This window comes from Rhineura floridana, chromosome 9, assembly GCF_030035675.1.
Source record: "Rhineura floridana isolate rRhiFlo1 chromosome 9, rRhiFlo1.hap2, whole genome shotgun sequence".
NCBI classification, from domain to species: domain Eukaryota; kingdom Metazoa; phylum Chordata; class Lepidosauria; order Squamata; family Rhineuridae; genus Rhineura; species Rhineura floridana.
Genome location: NC_084488.1, coordinates 28,101,610 through 28,119,126, shown reverse-complemented (window position 1 = coordinate 28,119,126; position 17,517 = coordinate 28,101,610). Strand labels below are relative to the sequence as shown.

Below are 17,517 nucleotides of genomic sequence, written 5' to 3'. Positions count from 1 at the left end.
CACCACCTTCTAGTTTGTTTTGGTATGTTCACTGAAAACTGAAGGGGAGCTTGTTATGTGAGACAGGAAGACTGACATATTGTAATTCCTGTAATGGTTAGGAATGCTTGAAGAATTTGAACTCTCTTCAGGCATTCTATATTAATGTTAAATAAAAACACAAGGGGGCTGTGGAGATGAGCACACTAGCTTCACCTCTGTCATCATTCTGATTACCCTTCATGAGTTGAAGGGCAATCTTTTGAAATTGGGAGTTTCTGGTACTCATGGAGCCTCCCCATCCATGCATGTTACAACCCTTATAGTCTAGGGTTCTAAAATATGCAGGGAGCCTCCACGAGGAAAATCCCCATTTCAAAAGATCACACTCCAACTTGTATAGTAGACATAGAAGAGGGCTTTGATCTTCATGAATTCTGATACAAACTGATCTGAGACCCACATCTTCTGGACTAATATACTGATTCGAATGCAGCTATAGATTGAATTTTGCTTCTCTGAATGTTGCAATGCACTTTTTTAAAAAAAAAAATCAATGTATTTTAAAATGTATTTTGAGATAAAATACTTTCAAAGACATATTTAGATGGAAATTTTCATGCAGTCTTTTTTTAAAAAATGTAGATATGGAACAGATTTATACTGACATGGACCAAAAATAGACTAATTTGTCTATCCCTTGGCTGTGGGAGGAGAGCCTATGGATCATGTTGAATTCCTTTGACACTGCCAAATATTTAAGTGACCCTTTCAGATTTGACCGCTGCCCCATATATAAGTCCCCAAGGTTTAAATTTCTTACCTACATCCTTCACTTTTTGTCAAATTGTTTTTATATTGTTTTAAATTTTAAAATTGTGTTTTAAATTGTTTTTAAAATATGTGTTTTAAATTGTATATTTGTTTTAATGTTTTTGATTGCTGTAAACCGCCCAGAGAGCTTCGGCTATGGGGTGGTATACAAGTGCAATAAATAAATAAACAGACCTTCCCTGGAGCAGATATGTATTCTGCTAGCAGGCAACAATGTATTTATAACTATCCAGTGGCAAAATTTATTCTAGCTGTGAGAAAATTAAGAGTTAGACAACAATAACAGAATTGTGGGGTGACTGGATGTGCCCCAGTGGTATTATGGCTGTAGTACTTATATATTAAGTCATGTGGTGAGTCAGAGGAGAAGAAATTCTATTTGAAACTTATTGCTGTTGTTTCCTTATTGTATGTTGTTGAACTGTGTTTGTTGAAATATAATTTGTATTTTAATATGTATTCTGTATCGTTCTTTTTTATGTGATGAATTGTGGTAGCCTAAGGCTATAAAGAAGAAAGATTTGACCCCTAACTGTGAATTGCAACCATGGTGCAAAAAGCTGTGATTGTTGTAAGCCATCTTGAGAGGATACATTCAGAATGAAAAGTAGTTTAGAAATTTGAAAATAAATAAAGCAAAGAAATGCTGGAAGGAGAAAAACCCTGTGACAAACTGGATTATTTTTGTTCAGCATCTCCATCTTTTCTTTGCACCAGTGATCTATATGCAGCAAACTTTTATGAGTATTTATTGTTTGTTTTCATGTTTTGGGTTGCCTAATTATTCAGCAAGGTGATTATGTTAGTGTTCAAGGATTGATGCCAAACACCACAGTTCACAGCTTACATTTTCAAAACATTCAAAATAGATGATAATTTCTAGGTTAGAGTCATGTTTGTGTAAATATTTTGGTAACTTTGCATAACACTTATCCATAAGTGTGAATAGTTAGTGCTAAAAGATTAATTACTTCAAAAATTACCATAAGACCTTGAAAAAATAATTTTGAGTTTAGTTTCTGGATTTTTGCCCATTTGTACAACTGACATTTTACACATGCCACTTCAAAGCTTTACATTTGCCTTGCAAACTCTCTTTCACACCATTTCCCAGAACGATCAAAGTCAGAATTTTGTTGTGCAGTCATCATTACTTAATATATTTTCTCTCTTGAAGCTTGTATTTTATATTGTTGTTTCTCATTGTCTTCATTTCCACAGTATCATCCTTTATCATTATTTAGAACTCCTCACCTCCAGGCGCATCTCGTTTTCAGGATCTAAAGGGAAATATCGATGAAGACACAGCCCAGGGAAGGGGGAAAATTGGATAAGACCTGATAGTAGAGTTACCACCACATTTCATCTTTTTTTATTTAAGGTATTTCTATATTGCCTTTCATAAGTCTTGTCCCACAGCCTTGTCCCAGACTGGTTTATAATGTAATGTAAAAAAAACCAATGATAAAATACAATAAACCAGTTAAAGTGCCCTGAGGGAAGGCAGAAATGAGGAAGGCCAGGACAGGGAGCACTTACTATTCTGTGCCTGACAGAACCATCAACAGAGGTTCCAACTGCATCTGCTCAGATTAGACCTTCTGCCATGTTAGCCATGTTCATTCATTTTAACGGGTTTCTGCTGAGTATGACCAATGTTGGATGGACAACATTAGTCTATATTCGATATCCCAGATTGGTTTTAGTATTTTAAAATTGGGTGCCTTGGCAAAAAAGCAATATATAAATGCAGTGCAATCAATCAATACAGATAATAAACAAATAATATTATTAGTACCATACTCAATGAATCAATCCAACCTATAACGCCATCGAGGCCAATCTCCTCCTCAATGCAGGAATTCAAGTTAACACACCACCAGTTTTAGAGCAGAGGTACATAGACCAGTCTATTTCTAATCTGTGTCAATTTTGCATGTGTTCATACGTCTGTTTCAAAATTATTCTGGTTTTTTATAAAGTCCACACAGAAATTCAAAATTAAATAATTATTTAAATACTTTTTTATCACAAAATATGCATTTGGCAATGTATTTTATCTCAATGTATTCATTTCTAAACAAATTTGATCCCAAAATATACATATTTAAAATACATTTTGGTAACCTTTTTGAGATATGTAATCCAAAATGTGGAAATGGAAATGGACTGCCTTCAAATCGATTCTGACTTATGGCGACTCTATGAATAGGGTTTTCATGGTAAGCAGTATTCAGAGGGGGTTTACCATTGCCTTCCTCTGAGGCTGAGAGGCAGTGACGGGCCCAAGATCACCCAGTGAGCTTTATGGCTGTGTAGGGATTTAAACCCTGGTCTCCCAGGTCATAGTCCAGCACTCTAACCACTACACCACACTGGCTCTCCCAAACTGTAGAGAAGTGCAAAATCCTAAGGGTAATACATTCCTATCTTCATATTGGGCCAGATGGTGTGGATCCAAGTCAGTTTGCATTAGGATTCACAGAAACTGAATTTCTCAGATATCCTTGCTCTAAAATGCACATCCTTCTCCCCCACTAATAATCTCAGACAATGGTAAGAAAAGCAACATTCCTAAATTTTAAAAAATCCCTCAACCATTTTAGCTTATCATAAATGAGTGAGTCTCTGCATTGACCTCTTCATGCAACCAACATCTTTATGATTTACTGAAAACAAAAGGTGGAGTATCTAGAGCAGGGATATCCAACGTAGAGCTCTCCAGATATTGTGGACCACAACTCCCAGCCCCAGCCAGCATGTCCAGTGATCAGGTCCAGCAACAATCCAGAGGAGACTACATTGACTACCACTGGCCTAGAGTAACATCTGGGTTTCTGTTGCTCATGCCTCTTTATTTGCCCCATCTTTTGACCTTGTCTATGTGTTTACATGCATTATTCAAAAGCATGGCATGTGGCCATGCCTTTATCCCCATCCTGGTGTTACCTTTTTTTCTTTCAGCATCACATTATCTGTGTGGTTGTCTCTAAAGAAAGCCCAACACAAGAGCTCCTGCCTGTGAGTAGGTGCTCCATGTGATTGGGACACCTGGCTAGGGATAAGAGTTGTAGTCCAAAGCGTCTGGAAGGTACCAGAACTGGGGCAGGCTGCTCTACACACTTATGGACTATATTTGAATAGGACTTTAATGTTGTATCCTTTTTTAAAAACAGCAACACTATACGTTGCAAAGCTGAGTCTTTTGTGAACTCTGTTAATAAAATGACACATAACTGAAGCATCCTTATTCTGTAGGTGGCTGTGGTACAACTGAAGGTCACCATAATTTATGGCTAATGAGGTCTGCACATAATAATCACAACATGAGATACTTGTAGATCTCACTTACTTATCACTTCCTAAATTAGACATCTCTTTATAGAATTAACCTTAATTTTAACCTGGCATAGAACCATGATGAATTATTAGCAGCTATCGTGAATTGTTTGTTAGCTGCTCCAGAACTGACCCTGGGAGGAGGGTGTTGGCGTGGGATGTCCAGTGGACCCCCCCACCTGGAATTTTCTCATGCTATCTCTGCCCTCTTTGAATGCTCCAGACTAAGTGAGACTGGCAGTGCCTGACCTTGCTGCCTTGCTTTGCCACCCTCTAGAGCTGGTCTTACTTGGATAGAAATAAAATCTAGGGAGAAGGGAGGAATTTATTTAGAGACCCACTAAAACTCCAAAATCCATATTAGTTACACTTGGCAGAGGGGGGGGAGGGAAGCAGTCACTTATCTCTTGCTCTTTCTTGTGTTAAAATAATGAAGAGGTAGCCAAGTGGTGTATATTCTTGCTTATACATTATTAAAAATATTAGCAGCTTCACACTGGGTGCCTTAGCTTTCTGGTGCTTGCTGTGCTGGGAAGGGACGTCTTCCAATAGGCATTACAAAGTGAAGCTGTCCTTAATACTGTCTGCAGGGTACTGAAACTTTTTTTAAAATCCTCCACTGCTCTGTTTTAACAAAATATAAAATGCTGGGGGGGGGCTCTGCTCCCCTGCTTGCTTTGTTCGCCGTTAGCTCCACATGGGGACTCCCACCCCCCAGGACTCACCCACACGCACAGACCCCCAAACAGGTCATCCTCCCCCTGCCAATAGGTTGCTAAGCTTCCTGTTCTCTTGCCCCCCCAACGGGTCACTAGGCTTCCTTCCTCCCCAAATAGATTGCTTCCTCCTCTCCTCCCCTTTAGACCCTCTCCAATGAGGAGGAGGGAGGCAGCCAGCTCAGGTCAGTGACACAGGAACAATGGGGAGTGGCTGTGGCAGCGCCTCAGCAACTGTCCTTCTCTGCCACTGCTTCCCTCTTCCTTGCCTCCTGCCATGGAGGCTGTTGGGGGGGGGAGGCAGCAACAGCAGAACAAGATGGTTGATAAGGAGTTAGCCCGGTTTGTCCTGACTGTTCCCCAGTGGCTTACTCAGACTGCCTCGCTCCCCACCTTGCTTGCTTGCCTCATGCCTGCCTTGCTCCCCTGCTGGTCTGCTGTTCTCACTTGGCTCATGCATGCTGCGCACCTCCTGCCCCCCCCATGGAATGCTGTCGTCATGCTGTGTGATGGCATGACATCTTACACAAATATTATATGCATAGAAAATATCCAGAGCTCTTCAGCATTACGCTGGTAGCACTTAGCCAGGATTACTTCTTGCAAAGCCCATGGATGTAAAGTCGAGAAACATAGAGACATAGAATACCATAGAGGTTTAGCATCCAAAAAAGCAGAGAATACAGGAAAACAGAATGACAGCAACGTGGATGTTTTGTTGACATCATGGTTCAACTGGGGCAGGGGTAAAATCGTTCTGAATCACCCCAGTTTGCTTCATTGTTCAGCCCCAGCACAGAGTGGATCCACAACCCTAGTACACAGAGGCATTATGATACTGTACCAGCAGGGTGAATGGATGTATGTGAGAGGTAATAGGAGAGTGGACACAGAGAAAGTATTCTTTTTTTTACAAAGCAAGTCTTTGCTTGCTTTTATTCTAAAAATGTGGATACTGCCTGCTCTTCTCATCTGACATGACACACAATAATACAACATTAAAATACTGTTACTGATATTTTCTACCTGGCAACTTCAGAACTTATTCCAGGTCCTGCCAAGTCAGTAGTTGCATGCAGAGGATCTCCAAAGACTGACTAGAACCCCCCCCCCCAGCTCCTTCTCCCTGACTATATGCATGCACAAGCAGTGTGAAGAGCCATTGCAGGTTCATGTGAAGCTCTCCTGCCCCCTTTTAGCAGTTGATGAGTAACCTGAGCTACATTAATGGTACAGCGACACAGAAGACTGGCTGGGGATATGGGAGATGTTCACAGATCTTACATTCCTTGTAATGAGCCCTTACACTGGCCATGTGTGCATAATTAAGTGGGGCGAGGAAGAATGAGGAGGAAAGGGTTCACTTGAGCCCTGTGAGGATCCATGTACGGAAGCTTCTCCCATCCCCCACACATTGGATTGCACCCATAGTATATTTGGTATCCTTTCCCTATAAATTGAGCTGCTTTATATTATTTGTATTGCATAAACAGCATTATGGCATTTATCAGAATGAACATTAGAAGCGGATAACAATGTTTGTTTATTGTGAGCAACACAGTAATTTATTTAGATGAATGAATGACCTTTGTCATGAGATTAAAATGAAAAGAAACTCAATTACCAAACAGAAGAACCCCCCTCCCCGATGAAGTGACCAATTTGTAAAGTTTAATGGTCCATTAAAGAATAAAGAAAAATACTGGGAAGAAAAAACATGCTTTGGCCAATTTCCCCCCTACTGATAAACAGTGTGGTCTTTTTCATATGATGGATCTGAATGTTGTTAGGAGAACAGAATAAAAAGAATGAGGTTGTCTGGATGTCTTATTATAGTTTTTGTGGTAGATGAAAAACACTGTCTAGATAAGAAATCAAAAGAGGAAATGATTAGCCTTTCCACCTTAAGTATAATGAATTAGTCTTCACATCTGTAATCATGGTATGGCACACAAAGCATTGGTGCTAACATAGCTCCAGCTGTACCGTGTGCAAGGCAGGGCCAACCTGCTTCGCCTCCTGTCAGTTGCAGTCTCATTATAACTGACTAGTTCCACCAATTTCTGCTGCTAGGGTGTGAATATGTGCAACCATTTGCCAAGTGGCAGTTGATTGCTGTGTGCAAGTGAGCACTTAGGAAGCCACTGATGTATTCTGCTCTGCCACTCAGTAAAGAGAATTCCTGATTCCGAGATTTCTTTTTTTTTTTTTTTTTTTTTTCAATAATTTTTATTCAGATTTTCATAAAACATACAAGACAAAATCATAAAACATTCAAAGACAAAAAACAAAATCAAAAATAGTTAAACAAAAAGAAAAAAAGAAAAAAAAAAAACAAAAATAAAAAATAAAGAGTAAAATATTGACTTCCCATTTGTCAAAGATCAAATCAGTTATAAGTCTATAATATATAACAATCCTGTCTCTTAAGTCATATTATAAAATCACTTTCCTCCAGTAGTTATCTTACTTAATCATCAAATCTCATAAACATTACTTTATTCTTTCCACAAAAAGTCAAAGAGAGGTTTCAATTCTTTAAGAAATATATCTATCAATTTTTTTTTCCAGATAAGCATATCGATTAATCCATCTCATTACTAATTATGATAATCTTATTGTCATAACCATAGTCAAAATAAACATTTCAATTAATCCATCACATCAGAATCTGTTAGGTTCAGTAATTTCAGTAGCCATTGTTCTATTATCTCTAGTAATTCCATTTTCCATCTTCCATCTTCAGTAGTCTTGTTAAGTCCAGTAATTTCAATATCCAATCTTCCATTATCAGTATTCCATAATAATCTTGCTGTCAAAGCCATAGTCATATAGTAAGAGTCTGATGGGAATTACCTCTATCCCAAATATTTTCTTGCCATCCATTCTGAATAGGTTGCTGAAATACTGCTGTAAAATCATATCTCTGTTCTTTTTTTCAAAATACACTGGGTCATCTCTTAAAAGTTTTTCCATTGTCACATGGCTGCAGTTAAGTCCATAGATTTTCTCTATATTGGGCTCCATCACATCATTCCAGTCCAGAAGATAGTCCATGCCATTGATAACTTTATCTCTAGAATCTTCATTAATTTCTTCAGAGATAACATTGAGTTCCAAACAATAGATTTTATTTCTAAAGTCCATAGACTCCAAATCTTGTTCCTGTTCCACGTTTGTTCCAATCTCCGGGATCTCCTCTCTCACAGGGACCCCTATTCCAGTCTCCAGGGTCTCCTCTCTCACAGGGACCCCTGTTCCAATCTCCGGGGTCTCCTCTCTCACAGGGACCCCTTCCAGGGTCACCTCTCTCACAGGGACCCTTATATCTTTAATCTCCTGCTTCATTTTACTCAATTCAATTTTCATTATCTCAATCTCATCCATTATTTTCTGAAACATAGTTATTTCCAGATTCTCAGCCACTTTCTTAATTGCCATTTTAAAAGAAAAATATAGGAAAACCACTTCTTATTTCAGCAACAATTGGGTTAATACTCCAAACTTGGTGACATCACAGTATAAACAGAGCAGACAGCCTTATCTCTCCAATAGTTAAGTAAACAAAATGCAGTTCCCAGGATCGAAACAATTAATGGCAATCGTCAAGAAACAGATTCGTCAAAATAAAATAGACCAAAAAGAGAGTAGTCTCAAAACAGTATAATATTTTTCAAAATAAAAATCTGGAATAGAAATCCCTCTTCTGTGTATATCTTTAGAATGCAAATCCAGGACAGCTTTTTGCAACAAAAACAGAGATAAGCTATTAATTAGTGCGTAGCAGAGAGAAGTTACGGCTCCCCAGTGAGATGTCAAAAACCGATCAATCTGGCAAATCTCTTTTAAACAGCAACAATTTAAGTCAAGTAAAAGAAAAATATAGAAAGAAGGGTGCTTGCCTGTTAGTGCGTTCTCTCTTAGAAGATAAGATGAACGTTCGCTTTAACAGATAGAGCTTGCTGTTGAAAATCCGTCCCACCTTCGTCGGCTGGACCTCGTCCCATAAATTAATGAGATCTGGTCGTCCCAACAAAAATAGGCTTTGAGGTTAATCTCTTCGTTTCTCCCTACCCGGGAGAAGTTTAATCAGTCAAAAAAAAAAGAAAAAACTGACTGATATATCTGAATAAGCTTCTTTTGAGGCAGGAGCCCGTCTCAAAAGCAGGCACAGGCTAAGTCACCCTTCCCGGAAGTCCTGATTCCGAGATTTCTGATTCGGTGTAGTAAAGTTATCCTCATTATGTGTCAGGACAATGGAGGCAACTGGCTGACCATATCGTTACTGCGCATAGTAAATCATATCTTGATAAATGTTTGTCTGTATTTCCTCCTCGTCATGATACCATATAGTGGTGACCATTGCTGTTTTCTGTCGATGGTATTTTTCTTATCACCAGCAAACTTGTAAATATAAAAAAGAGATGTTCCTATCCCTGACAGATATGAAGGAACATGTTTTTTGCTGCACTCATATTTGGTCACCTAAAATATAAGTGTCCTTCCTTCTTAAAGCCTAGCACCCAGCAGACAAAAACACAGGGTTTTCTCCTCCCCCCGCCCTGCCTGGGTGTGTAAGCGAGAAATTCCTGCAGTCAGTTTTGGGTCAGACATTAGAGGGCTGCTGCTAGGGATGGCAAGATCTGTCAGTTTTGCTCACTCTCATTTTGCCATTCTTAAATTCAGTTCTGCAGCAATTTGCATTTTTTAAAAAAGAAATCATGAAAATCCAGCATTTTAGTGTGAATTTATCCCAATAAACACCTTGCCCTGTACTCTGACCTTCATCTTCTGCAGGTTAAAAGTTAAAAAAAATGTGTGGCTCATTTTTTAATTAATTTAAGAAATTTAACATTGAAGTCTACTATACAGTCAGGCATGCTCAGTAAGAACCAACTGTCAGTGTTCTAAAAGCCACTCACAGCTGTTTGGCTGAGCTAATAAGGTGTCCATACCCACGGCAGACATTTATTCCACTTTAGACAGTCATGGTTTCCCCCATGGGAAGTGTAGTTTGTGAAGAGTGCTGATAGTTGTTAGGAGACTACTATTCTCCTGACAGAGCTCCAGTGGCCAGAGTGATTTAACAGGCAGCCCCTCTTCTGGGGATTGTAGCTCTGTGAGGGGGATAGGGCCTCTACTAGCAACTCTCAGCACCCGTCACAAACTACACTTCCCAGGCTTCTTTGGGGGAAGCCATGCCTGTCTAAAGTGAAATGAAGGTCTGCTGTGGATGTGTCCAGGGACAGCTTTGGTTTAAATTTGGATGGGAGACTACGTGTGCCTGATGTAGAATAAAAAGGTGGAGGAAACGCTGAAAAACAATGATACTGTTCACAATGTTTTCCTTTTGGAAAGGAAAGGGACTTTCCCTCTACCCAATACTCACCCACTGACTCTTCCCTCCCCCTACCCTTCTTTCCCTTCCCCCTCCCTGCTGCTCTCCCAGATCAGTTTCACCTTTCCTAAGCCTGATTACACAGGAGTAAATCCCATTGAATTCAAAAAGCATGGAAACAATCAAACCTGCCCTCCCCTCCTCTTCCCTCTTATCCCTTCCCTTTTATCCCTTCCCACTTCCTTTGCCCCTCCTTCCCCTTCCAGTCCCCTTCCCCTCCTTCCTCACCTCTCTTGTCCTTTCACCCTCCTCCATGGTCAGTTACCTATTCTAAGCATGACTGCATGGGAGGAAATCCCATTGAACTCAGTAAGCATGCAAATGATCAGACCTGCCTTTCCCCTCCCCCTCTCTCCTCTCCTTCTCCTCCCCTCCTTCCCCTCTCCCTTTCTCCTCCCTTCTTCCTCCTTCCTCCTCCTCTGCCCTCTTCAGCCCTCCCTCCCCCTTCTCCTTCCCCATGGTCAGTTTCACCTATCCTAAGCATGATTGCAGGAGAATATATCCCATTGAATTGAGTAAGCATGCAAATGATCAATCCATTCTCAGCAAACTTGCACAGGATCCCATTTCTTGCCCCCAGATTAAAAAGCAGGGAAATTCACTAATAGGCAAAAACAAAAACCTTGCTGTTTAAGAACGTACCTATAGCCAACAGATATTTTTATACAACTTTAAAAAGCAGGGAAATTGGGCAGCTATAGTGAATGCACCTGGGGAGCAGGAGACCTGTCCTCCTATCTGAGATATTGTACTGCCCTACACATTTGTAAAAATGAAAACAATTTGGGTTGGTCTTTCACCCAAATTTGTAACATGAGCCTCTGAGCATATGGTGAGTGGGAGCAGCACCTGCCATCTCCAAAGATGGAGAATTACATTTGTTTGTACGTTGGTTTCTTTGTTGCTTCTTTCCTGCGTTCCTACTGTTTCTAAAGAGAATCTAACCTAGAAAATTATATTTCATTCATCATTCACTCTAGAAATCTGTGTCAAATGTATTTTTTATTTTATCAAAGCCTTTTATTGGTCGGTGTCATATAATGGTGAAGACAGCCTTTTGTGTTTCAAACTGGAGGTTATATTCTATTTCTATTTTGGGTGCATTAACAGTTGAATCTTAAACTACAGAGTTGATGTAAAATTAGACTGATTACATTATGTTGCCTTTCCTAAGCATGATTGCATGGGAGGAAATCCCATTGAACTCAGTAAGCATGCAAATGATCGATGAATAAGCAATAAATCTAGCCGTTTGAAAAACAAACTTTGCACAAGATGCATGTGTTCAGCCTGCTATGCTTAAACCACTCCACTTAAGGAAGGATAGGCACTGTCAATTAAAAAAGTTGAGCACACCTAGAAATTTGCTAGAATATATTTCACTTCCCACTGTTTTATCCTGTGCAAACTGACACCCCTCATGTCCACTGAAGACCATTCTGAAGTATAGTGAGTGCCATTATTCCACAGTTGTGTTCGAAGGATTTTTTTTAGTGTAAGTTATGCAGAATGTTGTTGTACTTCACATATTCACAGAAATGGAAGCAAAAGAGAATAATTTACCATAAGAAGCTTCACTAAAATTGCAAACATTTTAAAGTGACTATCTGAACTATATCAACTGACTTAATATTGTTGCTTCTGCCCTGCTAAAACAAGATCAGCACAGTACATCTCTTGTTTCTGTTATTTGGGCTGATTGCAAGTGTTGCCACCACTCACCATATGCTCAGAGGCAAATGTTACCAAAGTATTCCAAGCTACATAGGAAGTGGGTTGGACTGTGAAAGACCAACCCAAATTGTGTTTGCATTTTGACAAATTTGTAGGGCAGTCCAATATCTCAGAGAGGAGGTCAGGTCTCTTGCTCCCCTGGTGCATTCACTATAGCTGCCCAATTTCCCTGCTTTTTAAAGTTTGATAGAAATATGTCTTGGCTATAGGTACGTTCTCCAAAGATGGAGAATTATATTTTGTTATGTTTGTTGGTGTTCTTCTTACTTTGCTTCTTTCCTGTGTTACGAATGTTTCTACAGAGAATCTAACCTAGAAAATTATATTTCTCTCATTATTCATCCTAGAAATCTGTGTCAAATTTATTTTTATTAATTTCAAAATCTTTTTATTGGTCAGTGTCATATGATGGTGAAGACAGTCTTTTCTGTTTCAAACTGGAGGTTTATGTTCTATTTCTGTTTTGGGTGCATTAACAGTTAAATCTGAAACTGCAGTTTAATGTAAAATCAGACTGATTACAATATGTTGCTACTTAAGCAATGAATCTAGCTGCTGGAAAAAACAAACTTGGCCTGCCCAAGATGCAGGTGTTCAGCCTGCTATGCTTAAACCACTCCACTTAAGGAAAGTGGGCTTTGTCAATTAAAAACATGGAGTACGCCTAGGAATTTGCTAGAATTTCTTTCACCTCCCACTATTTTATGTTCTGCAAACTGAGACACTCCTCATGTCCATTGGAAGCTATTCTGCAAAATAGTCAGTGCCATTATTCCATAATTTTTTTTGAGTTTTTTAGTGTAAATTTTGCAAAGTGTTGCTGTACTTCACACATAGAAAAAATTGTTGACTATAGGTACAGTATGTCCTTAAACTGCAAGGGTTTTTTTGCCTGTTAGTGAATTTTTCTGTTTTTTATCTGGGCAGTAAGAAATGGGAATCCTGTGCAAGTTTGCTGAGAATGGATTGATCATTTGCATGCTTACTGAGTTCAATGAGAGGTGAGGGGGGAGGAAGGAGGGAAGAGGGGTGATGGAAGAGAGAGAGGGAGGGCAGGGGTGGGCAGTGTTAAGAGGGGGTGGGGGAGATGGAGGGCAGGTCAATTGCATGCTTATTGAGTTCAGTGGGATTTCCTCCCATGCAATCATGTTTAGGACAGGTGAAACTGACCATGGGGACAGAGGATAAGGGGGAAGGGGGAAGGGCTAGAGTGAAGAGGGGAGTAAGAAAGGAGGGGAGAGGAGGAGAGGAGGGGAGGGGAAAGGGAAGGAGAGAAGAAAGGGAGGGGAAAGGAGACAATAGGAGGGAGGGGGAGGGCAGGTTTAATCATTTACATGCTTATTGAGTTCTGTAGGATTTACTCTGTACAATCATGCTTAGGATATGTGAAACTGACATGGGAGAGGAGGAGGGGAGGAAAGTAGAGGAGAGAGGGAGGGGAGGAGATTGGGTGGGTGGGTGGGCAGGGGGTAAATCGTTTTCCTTTCCAAAAGGAAAACATTGTAAGAAATGTTATATTTCAGGGTTTTCCCCACCTTTTTATTCTACAGCAGACACAAGTAGTCACCCACCCAAATTTATACCAAAGGTGCCCCTGGCCACATCCACACCAGGCATTAATTCCACTTTGAACAGTCATGGCTTCCGTCAAAGAATTCTGGGAAATGTAGTTTGTAAAGGGTGCTGAGAATTGCTAGAAGACACCTTATTCCCCTGATATAGCCCTAATTCCTAGAATTCTTTGGGATGATGGGATGACAGTTAAACCACTCTGGCCATTGGAGCTCTGTCAGGAAATAGGATTCTCTTGATTAGCCAAGACAAACAGCTGTTAGTTGGGCTTTTAGAAGATTGACAGTTGGTTCTTACTGAGCGTGCTTGTGCTTATTATTAACTCCAATGTTAATTTGCTTCAATTAATTAAAATCAGCCATTTTTTAACTTTTAAACTGAAGAAGATGAAGGTCAGAGTATGGGGCAAAGTCAGTAATAGGTTTACTATGAACATGGTTGATTTTTAATTAATTGCAATAAATTATGAGACCACTGACAGAAAAAAGTCCAATATGGTCTAGATGTTTTACTCTTGTTTGGGACTTTAAAATGACAGTTCTCTCTGAGTGTTTTGTGTATCACCATGAAAATTTAGAAAGTTATTAAGCAAGCATTTCTGAGATCAGGACTATACGTTTTGTAAGATTTTGTTTTGAAATGAGCTTATGGGAATTTAACATTGCGGGATGCAAAAAATTCATGCTGGCTGTATTATACAGCCACTGTCATGGCTGTTAATATCAATATTTTAGATGTGGATTTTTAAAAAACAATATCCATTTCTGAAAATAGCCCTGGAAATCACTACATAAAAATAGTGAACAATAGTGAATAAGCAAATTAATGGAAAATTCAGTACCAAATCTGAATTGGCTGGAATTCTAGCACATCTCTACCAGAAACACCAAGAGATTTTGTGTGCTTATTGTGTGCTCATTGTGGGTGGCATCATGGTTAGAGTGCTAGACTAGGATTTGGGAGACCAGGGTTGAAATCCCCACTCAGCCATGAAGCTCACTGGGTGACCTTGGGCCAGCTATCATCTCTCAGCCTAACCTACCTCACAGGATTGTTGTGATGATAAAAATGTGGGTGAAGGAGAACCAGGTATGCCACTTTGAGCTCCTTGGAGGAAAGGTGGGATACAAATTTAAATTAAATTAATAAATAATGGCATTTTGCTAGTTCTTATCATTCCAGTGTTTAGTCAGTCATTTTTACTATGTAATACAACAAAGCCAGTTGTCAAACCTGTTTTTTACAAGTGGGATGTGCAACCAAATGTTGCAATGTTCTTGTTCAGTGTCCTTCTCCAGGATACTCCATTCCATTCCCCTCACCTCTTGGTTTTTTATTTCCCCCCCCCCATGATCGGTCAGCATCCTGTGGCCACTAAATATAGACAGACATTATTGGGCTCTTTGGGGGCCTCCCCCTCTTAGGAAAAACGCTAACTTTGTACTTCTGCAGACTTTGAGGCTCCCCCAAACCTGCTGACACCTCGCTCCTAAAATGGGGTGTGACAATAAAATCAATTGTATTCATGGTCAGGCAGGTAGTAAACCTATTTGAATCGAAGCTCAGGAACTGGGCTAAGGTATAAAAGTCACAGCCAGACTGCTCCGTTAAATCTAAATGACTAATGCTCCTACTTTGATCTCCTGCTGTATTAAAAACTATTAATTTGGCCTTTTGAAAGGGGAACAGTGACACCGTGTCACACCACAGGAATTTATCAGTTTACATACATAGAATGCAGGTAGGGAAGAGTGAAAATTTTGATTCAGTTCACATTTCAGGCAGAATTTATCAAATTTGCACTTTCCAAAACAATATGAGAACCAAAACACAGCAATCCTTTGAAATTTTCATTTATTAGAATTTTGGGATGCATTTCATCAACTAAACAATATTTACAAAAATTTATTATTATTATTATTATTATTATTATTATTATATTACATTTGTATACCACCCCATAGCCGAATCTCTCTGGGCGGTTTACAACAATTAAAAACATTAAAAACAAATATACAAATTTAAAAACACTTAAAAAAAAACAATTTAAAAACAATTTAAAAATGTATTAGGGGAAAGTGTGCATAAAAATTAATATACGAATGAGAATAACAGGCAAAAAGGCATGATATGATGAGAAATGGCTTGCACAGATGTGTACCTTTGTCAACACTGCCGACAAAAATGTGTTTATTTGGAGAAATTCACACTAAAATGGTGGAAAAAATTTATGAGGATTTTTTTTTAAAAAAAATGCAGATTGCTGCAGAAATGTAGAGAACTGAATTTAACATTGGAAAAATGAGAAACAGAGAAGCAAAACTGACACATCTTTCCATCCCTAAATGAAGACACGGTTATTGGAGTGAGATGCCTGAGGTTAGACTCTAGATCTGTAATTGAATTAAGCTGAACATAAATTAAATGTCAAAAATTTTTTTAAAACCCTCAAAACTTAAAATCTCAAAAATAAAAATAAAAACATCAAAAAATATAAAACATCAGAGTTCATGATGCCAAGACCTCCCAAGATAAAACAGTCTTAATCAGGTGTTAGAAAGTTAGCAGGGACAGTGCCTGTCTGGCTTCTAGTGGGAAGGAGTTCCATAGTGTTAGGCCCACAACACTGAAGGCACCATTCCTCATTGACACAAGTCTTGCTTCAGGCCCATGGACCAGAAACAACCTATGTTTGCAAATATATGCATCGTACAGGCTGCAGCTCCTTAAGAGTACAATTGATGGTAAGCCTCTGTTTGCCCCTCTCTAATGGGTGAAATGGTACTAAGGATTTTGCACATAATTACAGGAGGTAGTTGATGCTGAGTCCTGGTCCTACATTTCATTTCTTGTTATTGCACTGCATGTGTGGCAGTGAAGCCTCATCATGAATGGTGCATGCATCAGCCTGAGAGGAAGGAGCCAGAGATGGAGCAGCATATAAGAGTGACAGAGACTTGAGTTCTGGTCAGGCATTCATTTCCCTCCCCCAAACACAATTAGAATTGCTTGAGGAACACAATGGTGGCACATGCATTGACCCCCACCCTGTTAATTGCATTTCTGTTGCTCAGCTCCACCCAGTGGTGGCTGGTGGCTCCATGTCAGTGGGGCAGTGGAATCTGCTCTGTATTTTAGTCCGAACTTTCAAGGAGCTGTCCAAGGTCACTGGCTCCACCCTCTCCATGCTCAGCTGTCTTGTTGTGCAGCCCTATAGCTCTGCTCTGCTCTGCTCATGGAGGCTGATCACACAGCATTATAAATCATGCGGGGAGACTGTCTGAGTAGAGGAGGCTTCCTTCTGCAGAAGTAACTCCTCCAGTGTTTGAAGGGTGATGGAGCCAAGCAATGGGAGCACAATGGATTGGGGGTGCAATGAGCATACTACTACTGTCTCCCTCATGTCATGCTTGCTGCATAGCAGAGTGAACACCTGAACAACCAAATGCTATGCATCTTTACTCAGGAGGGATAGACAAATTGATCAATGTGGGTTCCTTTCAGTTTCTCATTTTCCCCATTTTAAATTTATTTTTTCACATTTCCATAACAATTTGTATTTCAAAAAAAAAGTTATGAAAATTTGTCACCAGGTTAGTGTGGATTTCTCTTAAAACACACATTTTTGTATGCAGTTTTGACTAAAAATACATATTTATGCAAGCAACTTTCCATAATATAATGCAGTTTGGCATGTTATTTTTACTATGCATTTAATGCGCATTTCCCCCTTTGTATATGCATTGTTGTACACACTGGTTGAAGAACTGCATAAACAAATTTTGGAAAAGTGTGAATTTCAAAGGATAATTGTGTTTTGGTTTGTATACTGGGTTCAATAGTGCAAATTAGGTAGCTTCTTATTAAAATGCAAACAATATTGAATTTGTCCCCCATCCCTACTCAGAAGTAAGAACTGCTAGATTCACTGGCACTTACTGCCAA

General features: G+C 39.5%; 1 protein-coding gene across 4 annotated transcripts in view; it reads left to right on the top strand.

Annotated features, from left to right (window-relative positions):
- Positions 1 to 17,517, top strand: part of GABRG1 (gamma-aminobutyric acid type A receptor subunit gamma1) — a 108,711-nt gene that overhangs the window by 66,931 nt on the left and 24,263 nt on the right. The window contains exon 3 of one of the 4 annotated variants that reach the window (XM_061583982.1): positions 2,058 to 2,194. The exons of 1 other annotated variant lie outside the window; for it this stretch is intronic. The gene's annotated coding sequence lies outside the window, so the exon portion shown is untranslated. Of the gene's footprint in view, positions 1 to 2,034; positions 2,195 to 17,517 lie in introns of all 4 variants that reach the window. 2 more of the 4 variants (XM_061583981.1, XM_061583983.1) reach the window with 2 other exon arrangements.